This window comes from Anneissia japonica, unplaced genomic scaffold (genome assembly GCF_011630105.1).
Source record: "Anneissia japonica isolate Jap-2015-1 unplaced genomic scaffold, ASM1163010v1 scaffold315_len769609_cov171, whole genome shotgun sequence".
Classification (NCBI taxonomy): Eukaryota; Metazoa; Echinodermata; class Crinoidea; order Comatulida; family Comatulidae; genus Anneissia; species Anneissia japonica.
In genome coordinates, this window is record NW_022758691.1 from 690,402 (window position 1) to 702,079 (window position 11,678).

Genomic DNA, 11,678 nt, shown 5'->3' on the forward strand with positions numbered 1-11,678 from the left:
ATAAAAACAATGGCTTTTCCAGCTACTGCTGGGAAAAGGCAATAATGATAAATAATAATAATAATAATAATAACAACAACAGGACTCAGTAGAGAGCATATCTGCCCACCACCAATCCATAAAATAAATCCTCAAAAATATGTTTCTAATTTCCAACCACCATCTACTTAAAAAAATTACACTAACACAAAATTTAGCTTTGCGATATTTGATCTGGACATTTTGCTTTGAATGGTCCTATAATGACATCAAAATTTAAGCATTTTTCAAACACTGTTCATTGTGTCAGTTGTACACCTGCCTATTCCTTACATCTTCTGGCTTAACACACTGGCACGTTTTACTCTTACTGTATAGCTGACCAAAAAAATACCTGCCATGTATTGGTGTTGAAATGAAAATATTATGCAAATAGAAATATGAGGATTTGGTTTTTAGCGTCACATGTTTAAGTGTAAAGATGCATTAAAATTATTCCTAATCAGTTCAGAAAAAAGTGAAGTTGTTAAACGCTGTATACCTTTACTGTAATTGCACTAATTTAAACATTCATTAGCTATTGTTTCTGCCTACGGTATATGGTAAACCTAATTTTTAAATTGTCCTCATATCCACACTGTACTGTGGATGGTCACCAAAATTAAAACATTTTTTCATCGAAACATGACAAATTATTGTGGAAAGTGAAATTTAGATCTGTTGATTATTCTTTAAGATGTTTAGGTCTTGGACATTTTAAATGAGACTCAAATTTAAACCCAAATTTGGATCGTCATCAATGCTTAATAATATATTCCTTGTAACTTGGTTAAACTTTCATTCATATCAGTTGATTAGCTTTCAAAATATCTTGTCTAGAACGTTTGCTCTAAAATCTTTTAATTGGTCCTCACATCCACACCCTACTCTGAACAATCACCAAAATTTAATCATTTCTTCATTGAGTTACAGTATACCTCACTCCCTGTTATTTTCAATTATGTCTGTGCAGCCTTTTCTTAAGATATGTCGCACACAAAAAAAAAAAAAACATGCAAAACACGAAGATGTCACACACACACACACACACACACAAGCTTTACATGACTTAAAACATATATCTCATGGCGGAGATAATAATGTGGTTTGTACAGTATAGTGCACATATCCACTGTAAGTGCTCAAGGCACTGTTAGCTAACAGAAGCTAGTCTGTCTCTAATTGTAATATCATTATTATCAAAATGAATTAATTTTTGTTAATTACAGATTAATTAGGAAAATATTGCAATAAAATAATAAAATGTGTGATACCTGTATGCTCTGATTAAAACAGGATAATTAAAATATACATTTAGGGAGAATAAAATAAATTATTAATTATAATTAATAATTTATTCATTTTCTAAATAGCAACAGCAAAGTTTTTAAAATCCTCATTAATATAATAATTTAATAATAAATATCAAACCCAATGAATTTTACAACAATATTAATTTTCTCTTAATTAATGGACAAACTTACAAATAAATAATTTAGAAAATATTCAAAATTTAACAATTTAAATGTTATTTATTGTATATATAATAGATTTACAGGTAGTCTATTTGGTAATAAATTATCTGCTAATAAACACAATTTGAATTTATTTGGGCAATCCTAATTTAGGCTTTCAACTCGTAATGAGTAATTCGTAAAAATCTGATACTGGTACGGGCTTTTATGATGCACCTTTATCCTTTATATTAGAAGTAATTGGTATCAAAGTCCAAACAAACTGAATTCAAAATTTATTCTGTACTGAATGTTCTTTCCTCGGTATAAAGTACCCAAAGCGCCTAAAATAATCTATGTTAAACCTGTAGCCAAAACATTAATATATATATAATATCGATTTTTAGTTATTAATACGTGGTTAAACAGTAAAATGAGAACTATAAAATGGTATAAGAATCATTTAAGTCCGACATTTCGTTATCAAGTTACAGGAGTTTGTACAAAGCTGTTTCAAAACCAGTATTTGAGAAATCAGCCTTCAAATATTAAGATTTTAGGCATTACTTTGTAGGCAGAAACCATCACCAAATCATTAAAAATTGTTGTTAGCGTTCAAAATTGGGAAAATAACAGCATAGCATTACAGTATGTATTAAAATAGTTTTAGATAGTACAATAAAATAGATTTCCCAAACCTTTACATTCGAGCATGTTTTGGCCATTATCTCTAAAACAGGATTTGTGACGAGTGACTGATTTGGCTTGTCTTTGCCACATATGTCTACACTCACTGCAAAAGACAATACAAGCATAATTTTTCTATTGAAGGCTCACTATCCTAAAGCCGGCATACTGTCACTATATGTTAATTTAAACTGAGAAAACTGATAAGTAATGTGGCAGTATTGTATACTTTAGTTCAGAGCTGTAATACTTTTACTCATAACTTTGGCAATAGTATAGATTTCAGCAACTGACCTATCATTTTAAAGTGTATAAATAATAATGATAATAATATATTTTAATAATAATAATAATAATTATATATTTTAATAATAATAATTATAATAATAATAATAATATTAATAATAACAAAAGCACTATATAGAGAGCATATCTCCGCCCACTGTAAATACTTTTCTCAAAAATAAATCCCTAAAAAATGTTCCTACTTTCGAACCACCAACCACCATCTACTTTAAAAAATTGCACTTAAACACGAAAGTTGCATTCAGATCAGTTGATTAGTTTTTTGGGAAATCTTATCTGGGACATTTTGCTTTGAGTAGTTCATATATTGACATCCACACCAAAATTTAATCATTCAATTTTTCAAATGCCTTTTATTGTATCAGTTGTACACCTGCCAATGCCTTACATCTTCTGGCTTTAACACACTGGAACGTCACACTCTTATATCTCACAAAAAAATACATGCCCCATGTATTAGTGTTCAAATGGAAATATTATGCTAATATAAATATGGGGGTTTGGTTTTTAGCGTCACATTGTATAGATGTATTAAAAATAATTCCCAATCAGTTCCAAAAAAAGTGAAGTTAGTACAGTAATATAAAATGCTGTACAGCTTTACTGTAATTGCACTAATTTAGATATCCATCATTTAACTATTGTTTATGCCTACAGTCATACATTAAATCTATTTTTTAATTGGTCCTAGAGATATTTAGGTGTGGCACCTGGCCTCCATGTACACCCGACTTTGGATCGTCACCAACAATTCAAATTTATTGTCCTTGTAACTTGATTAAACTTTCACAAAAGTTTCATTCAGATCATTTTATTAGTTTTTAAAGTACAGTATCTGGTCTGGGACTTTTTCATTTGAATGGTCCTCATATCCATACATTTTTAGCCCACTCTCTGAGAGAGAGGACTTATATGATGATTCTGAGCGAATTTTGAAGTCATCTCGGTAGGAATAACTCGTGAGATGGCTCAGTTACAATTTGCTACTTTTTGTTAAATTTATCTTCACGTGTGAATATAGTATTACTGTGATAAGAATGCCAAAAATTAACCTGATCATTTTCAAGAAGGGAAAACCTTGAATTTTGAAGAACTTCAAATTAAAGTCACTTCAGAAGTCGTGAAAGCTCATTTCCCGCCATTTAGAAATCAACACTTATCCAGGGAGAACCTGAATCCCCCTTTCATGTTGGGGTTCATTGATTCATAGAATCGTTTTCAAGAGGGGGATACCTTGAATTTTGGAGTATATAAAAGTCATTAAAAGACGGGAAAAACTCATTTCCTGCCATCTAGGAGTCAAAATTTTGCAGGGTGGAAACCCCCAGATCAACCTTTCTCTTGGGGGTTTATGGATTCATGGAAAAAAATAAATATGCAACTACTCAATTCCTTTATGTATGTATACACACATAGCAGGCCTTTAATATAATAAGAATGAGAACATTAAGAACCGTTTTTAAGAGAGCTCCAGTCTCTAGGAATCAAAATTTGTGGATCCTCGGACTGCCTTCTTTTTTGGGGGTCTTGGGAAAAATTCTGACCCCCACCTCCCTACATTTGAAGCCAGATCCCCTGATTCATATTTTCATCCATTTTACTAGTTGGGGCCCCCCTCTCACTTTGAAAATGTTCCACCAGCCCTGCATTCTCAACCAATAACAGTTCTTTCCAGAAATTAAAATTTAATTATTTGACCAAATTTATATATTTTTTTTAATTAACAATTAAATATGATATTTATGGTGCATTTGTATTTTCTCATCCTAAATCTAATTAGTGCAATTTATTTTACTATAGAAATTTTGAAGAAAATTTAGACATGGCACCTCTGCAACAAGTGGACCAGCCCTGCTTGGCTGAATGGCGAATTTTGCTTCCTCTATTGAATGGTAAGTGTGCTAGAAAAACTTTTTCATATTGAAAATTTCATGTCCATTGTAAATTGTATGTCCATTGCAAATTGCTTTGTGGGATAAATAAATGCTAACACTGATTTCAGATATGATACTTGTTTCTGAAATTATCTGAAATAACTTTAAATTGTTGTATAAATTTGCGTAAATGTTACAATTAAAAATAACTTTTAATATTTTCCCTTTCCACTGGACTTATAAATTGTATAAATTTGCGTAAATTTTAAATTAAAAATAACTTTAAATATTTTCCCTTTCCACTGGACTTACAAATTGTTGTATAAACTTGTGTAAATGTTTCAATTAAAAATAACTTTAAATATTTTCCCTTTCCACTGGACTTGTAAATTGTATAAATTTGCGTAAATGTTTCAATGAAAAATAACTTTAAATATTTTCCCTTGCCACTGGACTTGTAAATTGTTGTATTTAAAATTTGCATAAATGTTTCAATGAAAAATAACTTTAAATATTTTCACTTTCCACTGGACTTATAAATCGTTGTATAAATTTGCGTAAATGTTTCTATAACTTTAAATATTTTCACTTTACACTGGACTTATAAATGTTTTCCTTTTCCACTCTATAGCTTATTGCTCTAATTTCTTATTCTTTCAGAATGTGGCAACCGGCGATTTGGCAATTGAAGCTTTCTATTTCAAATAAAGATTCTTTGGAATTTAGTATCGTATTGGAAATATTTTGAAATAAATATTCATTGTAATTTAGTATTGAGTATTTTGAATAAATAAATATTCATTGTATTCAGTTAAGTATTGAGTATTATTTTCTTCTCAAGCATTGTGGAAAAGCAGGATGGCAAAAAAAAAAAGCGCCCTCGAATAGAAAAAGGCCCTAAATATGACTAAGTTATTTGGCCACAATAATCTGTCCGGTTCTGATAAAAATAGTGAAGAAAATCGCCCTAAATAGCCATTTTAATTTAAAGTTTTTTAGGGCGTCTTAATTGTCAATGGCAGTAAGCGTCCTCTAACACCCAAGTTTTTCAGAATAGCATAAAAACTGACTATTAGAGGGCACTATAACCTTATTAATTAAATTAATGACAAATAAGAGACCACCAAAAAACGTTGAACTAAAATGGCTATAGAGGGCGGTTTTCAGCACCACACAGGACCCCTTTAAATAATTTAAGAGACCCTGGAAATTTTGGCTTTCTATTGCAGGGTGCCCTTCAGCACCACTTTTAATAGAAATTGAGGGACATGGGAAAAATTAGCCTTTTTCTATTGGAGGGCGCTTTTTCATCTTACCTGCATCCATCAGCCATCAGTCTTCAAACTTGAACAGCAAAGAAACATCAAAACACTATTGATTTTTTGTTTTATTATCTTCATAACGTAATGTAAATTAGGCATCAACAGTTCATTATATGGAAAGTTAGAATGCAAGTTATAGTAGTTTTCTGGTTCTCTTGGTATTAGTCAGGTCATATCTTCTGTACAATAAAATCAGTTTTTCATAATGAAGCAATTGTTGTCTTGATGCTGCAACAACTTACCTGCATCCACCAGTCTTCAAACTTGAACAGCAAAGAAAAGTCAACACACTACTTAAATTTTTTATTATCTTCATAACCAAAATCACATATTGTAAATTATTAGGCATCAACAATTCATTATATAGAAAGTTAAAATACTCTGCTTGTAATCATAGTAGTTTTCTGGTTCTCTGGTCTGATTGTAATTAGCCAGTTTATATCTTCTGTACAATATACTCAGTTTTTTCAGAATTAAGCAATTGTTGTCTTGATACGCCAACAAATAATACAACTGCTTTCACCAGGATTACGGCATCACAATATTCAGCAAGATGTTAGCAAAACTTCTGTTTTGTATGGCATGACAAATTAAATTAACTAAATTAAATTAAATTGCCTATATTAGACAAAATTAATAGGTTTCTTTTCCTTGTCTTCCTCCGCAGCAGTACTTTTCCTGTCTTGCAACTGTGTTGCTACATCCACCAAAAATAGATACTAAAAAAAAAAAAATTAGACACAAACACAAATTAAAATTAAAGAACAACAATAAAGTTAATAATTTCATAAAGCTTCAGTATATTTCACTTAATACTTACAGTTATTATTAATTCTTTGATGTATACTTATCTTGCAGAGAGTTGTTTGCAAAAAAAAAAAAAAAAAAAATACAGATATTGTTTTTGTATTCTCACTGACTTCCACAAATACTGATTTGGGAAAGTGCAAGCTCAGTGTTGTAGTGGTTAAGCACCAGGTTAGTTATCTGGTGTGTAAATACCATTTCCATGTACCAGTGAGTACTGTAATGACATTCAATGCTGTTTTTCATGTTAGGAATGTTTTAGTTTATCATACTGAATGCTCAGCATGTTCCATGATACTTGCAAATAAAGTCATTTGGGTAGGAATTGAACAACTGAGCTTATGCTATAGTGGCTTTGTGTTGAATCTGATTTAAGCAGAAGAAATCTTGCAAGAGGCCGATTTCCAAGTAGCATCAAGTAGGCCTACTGTGATCCTTTTCAATTGTTTTATTTTTTTTTCAAACACCATCAAATATAATTCTCACAAACAGTATTGTATTTCCCCATCAATATGCACCCTTGTCAAACAGGCATGATTCCATATTCTTTGACACTTTAACATTGACTGGATGCTCCTTTACTAGGATTATCGCACTATTCAGCGAATGTTCTAAGAAACTTCAGTACACTTTTCACGACTTGCCGCATGGGTCATTTTCTGTTTTCGTCTACCAAAAAAAAAAAAGAACAAGAAACAGTAAGGTTGAGACATGATCATTTTAAGGAACGAAGAAATTATATCATCAGTCGGAAGATTCTATGGACTTGCTTTATTTTTGTTTTTATTTTATGGGGTAGAAATAGGGAAGGTCCACCACTACAGTTAAGCATTATCTCAGAACTCCATGGCCGTTTTACGTAGGACATGGCTGGCACAACCGGGGGACTGGGCCCCCCCACTTTTTGGCAGAAAATATATAATGTCTATGGAGATTTTTGTATGATCAGAAAGAAATGCAAGAAAAGAAAAAGGAAAGAAGGAGGAGATCGAGCGGAAAGAGAGGGTTTATCCAGTCCCCAACCGAGTTACATTTTCTTGCAATTCACATTGGCGGATCTGGGGTCAGGGGTCTTGATCCCTGTCCCTTAGTCAAAAAATAAAAAATAAATAAAAACTTCTAGGTCTACTTTATCAGTACCCGAGAGCTGTTAGGAAAGCTCATTTCCCGCCATCTAGGAATCAAAATTTTCTAAAGGGGGGTGGGGGGAGAGGGGGACCCCCGACACTTTTTTTATTTTTTAGGTTTATCAATTCATGGAAAAAAGAATATGTATGCAACGTACGTATACCGATACATACATGACTATTTTATCTTTTAAAAACTCTTAATTCTCAGTTATTTGTATTGTATATATATATTTAGGAATTTTTATGTTACTTGCATTGCTTTTCAATTTTTGTTTAATTATGCAGCTGTACGACTTTGAAAAACAGTTCACAAGTACTGAAAGTGCAGTAAAAAGACAGAATAAATAAATAAAATATCCTTGTACTATAAAAATAAGAAAATATTTATTAGTCTAACATGATTTTGCAAATTAATTTTCATCAGCGTGTACACGTATATAAAATGCACAGGCTTGTCTAATCACATCAAAAATCCTTTTCGAAACAAGCCGCGTTCATCTGCCCGAGTCTATTTCCACCATGCCATGCACACCTACAATGAAACTGACTCATATTGTTTGATAACGGAACTTAAAAGTCTAAAAGAAAAAATACAAAATGCAATTGTTTTATTTTAACACATACAATACATAGGCCTACTTCGTTTTGTTGATACGTACATCACAAATATACCCCATAATCATAAAACAATGGCGTTTTTTTTTGCTAAAATACAGCTTGTCCACAATATCCATCGTCAACTCATGTCAATCGGTTCTCTGGAATTCACAATCTGCTACAAAGGTGGGTGCATCCAGGATATTAGGTGAAAATGGCCACAAGAATTACTAAAGTTTAATTATTGGAATAAACAATCTTTATCCAAGGGTATAAATAGAGATTATATATTTGCTTTTCCACATTGGCGTGTACTAATATACACAGACACATACGAAAGGCATCAAAATTATATAAAAACATTAAAAAGGATATTGACTGAGAAAACATTTAAGGTTAAAAACACAGAAAAGTACAAAAAGCAACTTATTTCCATCGTGGTCCCTAAATGAGAATACTAAAATACCAGAAAAATAATAATAGAACTATAAATATGGAAACAATACAATAAATACATTTTAAATACTACAGAAAATTCAAATTTGAAACATCATCAACTATTTCAACTATATTGTATTATGCAGTTCAGATATATAATGGTCCTTTATGAGTTCCTAACAGTACCATTATTAAGACACAGGGTTTTTTTCATCTTGCCAGTCAGTTGTCCCGGTAATACAAAACAAATTAGTTACCACCACACCATGTCATCACTGTCATGGAGAACAGAAACTGGATGCGAGCCAACAGTACCTGTGGAAACTGGCATTCTCTTAGTAAAATGTACAAGCTGCACTAATAATAGAAAGAAAATTCCCACATGTAGGCGTTACCTGACTACCCTCTTCATCTATGCAGCAGCAGTCATCTAATGATGCTCCTTTCCTTTCAACCATGCAAGCACTTATATCTGGTTTATATTTATCCACTTCCTACCTTCTTCACGGAAAGTAGATTTCGGTTGACATGTCTTGGAATAAGATAAGCCGGCACATTTGTCTACTGCCTGCAGTTTCTGGCAACGTGTCCAACTTGACTCCTATAACAATTATTATTGGATTAGACAATATTAAAAATTGACAATTTCTTTCCAATACCTACTATACTTGATGACACAAATAACAAGTTACAGGAGTGGGTTAGCTTACCATTTGAGATGGGAATGGAGCTCTCACACTAGGGTTTACTGGTTTTGTGGTTGCATTTAGTTCGGGTTTTAAAACAGTGCCTACTCACGCCCACATCCATCTGTAAACTGTTCTCGTAGCAAAATGTCATAACTTGTCTGCATCTGCTAATTCTATCCATCTAGTCAAAACATCTTTCAAATTGCTGCAAATTAATGCCCACTTTCTCCAGCCTGAGGTCTTGCAAGATGTAGATGTCGAGACCCATCATGTCAACTGGAAATGCTTTATAGAGCAGTTTAAGTCATCTGTAATCATTTGCTTCGGCTGTAGATAACCTAAAATAAATTTAAAAGAGATTTTCCTGTTAATAAAGAACTTAATTTACTGCCAAATCACGTGGTATACCTTTCATATCGTTTTAAATAAGAATCCAGATCATTCTTACCTTCATTAAATGCTGGTAATTTAGATCTACTTGCCTTAACTTTGGATGATCCAGTTTCGGGGACAGGTAATATTCTGTCCGACTTAGGTTTGTTCTTTTCATCAGTGTTCTTGTATAGTATTATTTCCTGGACGAGTAGTCCCCAAATATGTCACACAGGCTTTAAGAAGCTATCTGACAAAGGTCCGAACATACTCAAGGGGCACAAACGTTCACAACACAAATAATTATCAAAAATGTTTACTGATATATTTCTGTGAAAGTGCACCCACCAGCCTAGCGTTGGGGAATCAAGTGGTGCCGATGAAGATAACACTATCCTAGGGGGTCCATTTTTTGCGATCAATGTTTTCTTTTTTTCTTTATTTTTTATTTTTTTTTTTTGCTTTCCAAAAGGAAGGGGACAGTAAATACGCCCCCTGAATTCCATCATCATATGTTTTCAATCATCTCATTAACAAAGCCATAGCAGTTAACAAATAATAATGGTTAAGTATCAATGCTGTAACACTACAACTTTATCAGTCGGCCCTTCCAAAACTTTAACAAAATATTATGTTACCAAAATACAATAATAAATTGTTCACGATTTCAACATTTTCCTTATGGCCTTTTAGCTCTATCACATTAGATTTAATCATCTACACTATATATATACTGTCTCTTATACACATCTAGATGTGTATAAGAGACAGAATATACACAGACACATACGAAAGGCATCAAAATTATATAAAAACATGAAAAGGATATTGACTGGGAAAACATTTAAGGATAAAAAACACAGGAAATTACAAAAAGCAACTTATTTCACCGTGGTCCCTAAATGAGAATACTAAAATAACAGAAAAATAATAATAGAACTATAAATATGGAAACAATACATTAAATACATTTTAAATACTACAGAAAATTCAAATTTGAAACATCATCAACTATTTCAACTATATTGTATTATGCCTGTCTCTTATACACATCTAGATGTGTATAAGAGACAGATTCAGCGAATCAGAATTCCATGGTTGAAAAAGTTTTCAGTAGACCTATTGTTTTAAAGCACTAACTTTAAAACATCATCTGTTAAAAAATCCATCTTTATTTTGAAAAATGCATTATTTTTTGTTAACAGATTGTATTTATATTCCAGTTTGTTAAAAAAATTGAACCCTGCGTTCCTCCTCCTATTAGAACAAATACGAAGAGATGAGAAAAAGTTAAATATTGATAGAACAAAAGATGTGGGGCATGAAAGAAATCAATATAAACATGTGAAACAAGAAAAAAGCAATAGTACCAATTCCCAGAAATGGCACTCTAAAACTGCCGAGAAAAAAAAACCAAAAAAAAACCCAACTTTTTTCAAGCAGTGTTCCATGCCAAAATTATTGGCTTGTCCTCGTCAATGTTCTTACATGAAAATTACTACAGGTATGCAAAAATTATAACCAACAGGGGTTTGGAAATTCAAGTCAGCGTCGCAGACGTACAGACGAACATCCAGATTATTTCAAAGGTTCCTACTACTTTACAGCATAGGAACCAAAAAACAAGAAACGGGGAAATTAATCAAAGTGTATTAGTATAAGCTACCACCTCGAAATTTCAACCATAAATATTGAAAAAAAAAATGTCATGAGAAAATTTATCTTTTAATTAGCAATTATCCACAACCATAATTACATGGTTCACGTTTTTGTAGAAACACTTATTAACAAAATAATAAGCCTGGAATTAAGTGTATTACAATGCATTATTATAGAATATAGTCTATTTTATGTTCAATTTGGACTGAAATGTTTAAAATCTCAGAGATACGCAAATTGGTTCCCAATAAATAAAAGTAACCATAATATGACCCTACGAAACTGTAATACATATCAAATCCAAAAATATAAAACTAATAGATAT

General features: G+C 31.9%; 1 long non-coding RNA gene across 1 annotated transcript; it reads left to right on the top strand.

Annotated features, from left to right (window-relative positions):
- Nucleotides 1–4,264: 4,264 nt before the first annotated feature.
- On the top strand, nt 4,265–5,145 carry LOC117125326. Its single transcript, XR_004448103.1, has 2 exons — nt 4,265–4,357; nt 5,000–5,145. It is a non-coding gene; the product is annotated as an uncharacterized LOC117125326 (long non-coding RNA).
- The last annotated feature ends 6,533 nt before the right edge of the window (nt 5,146–11,678 follow it).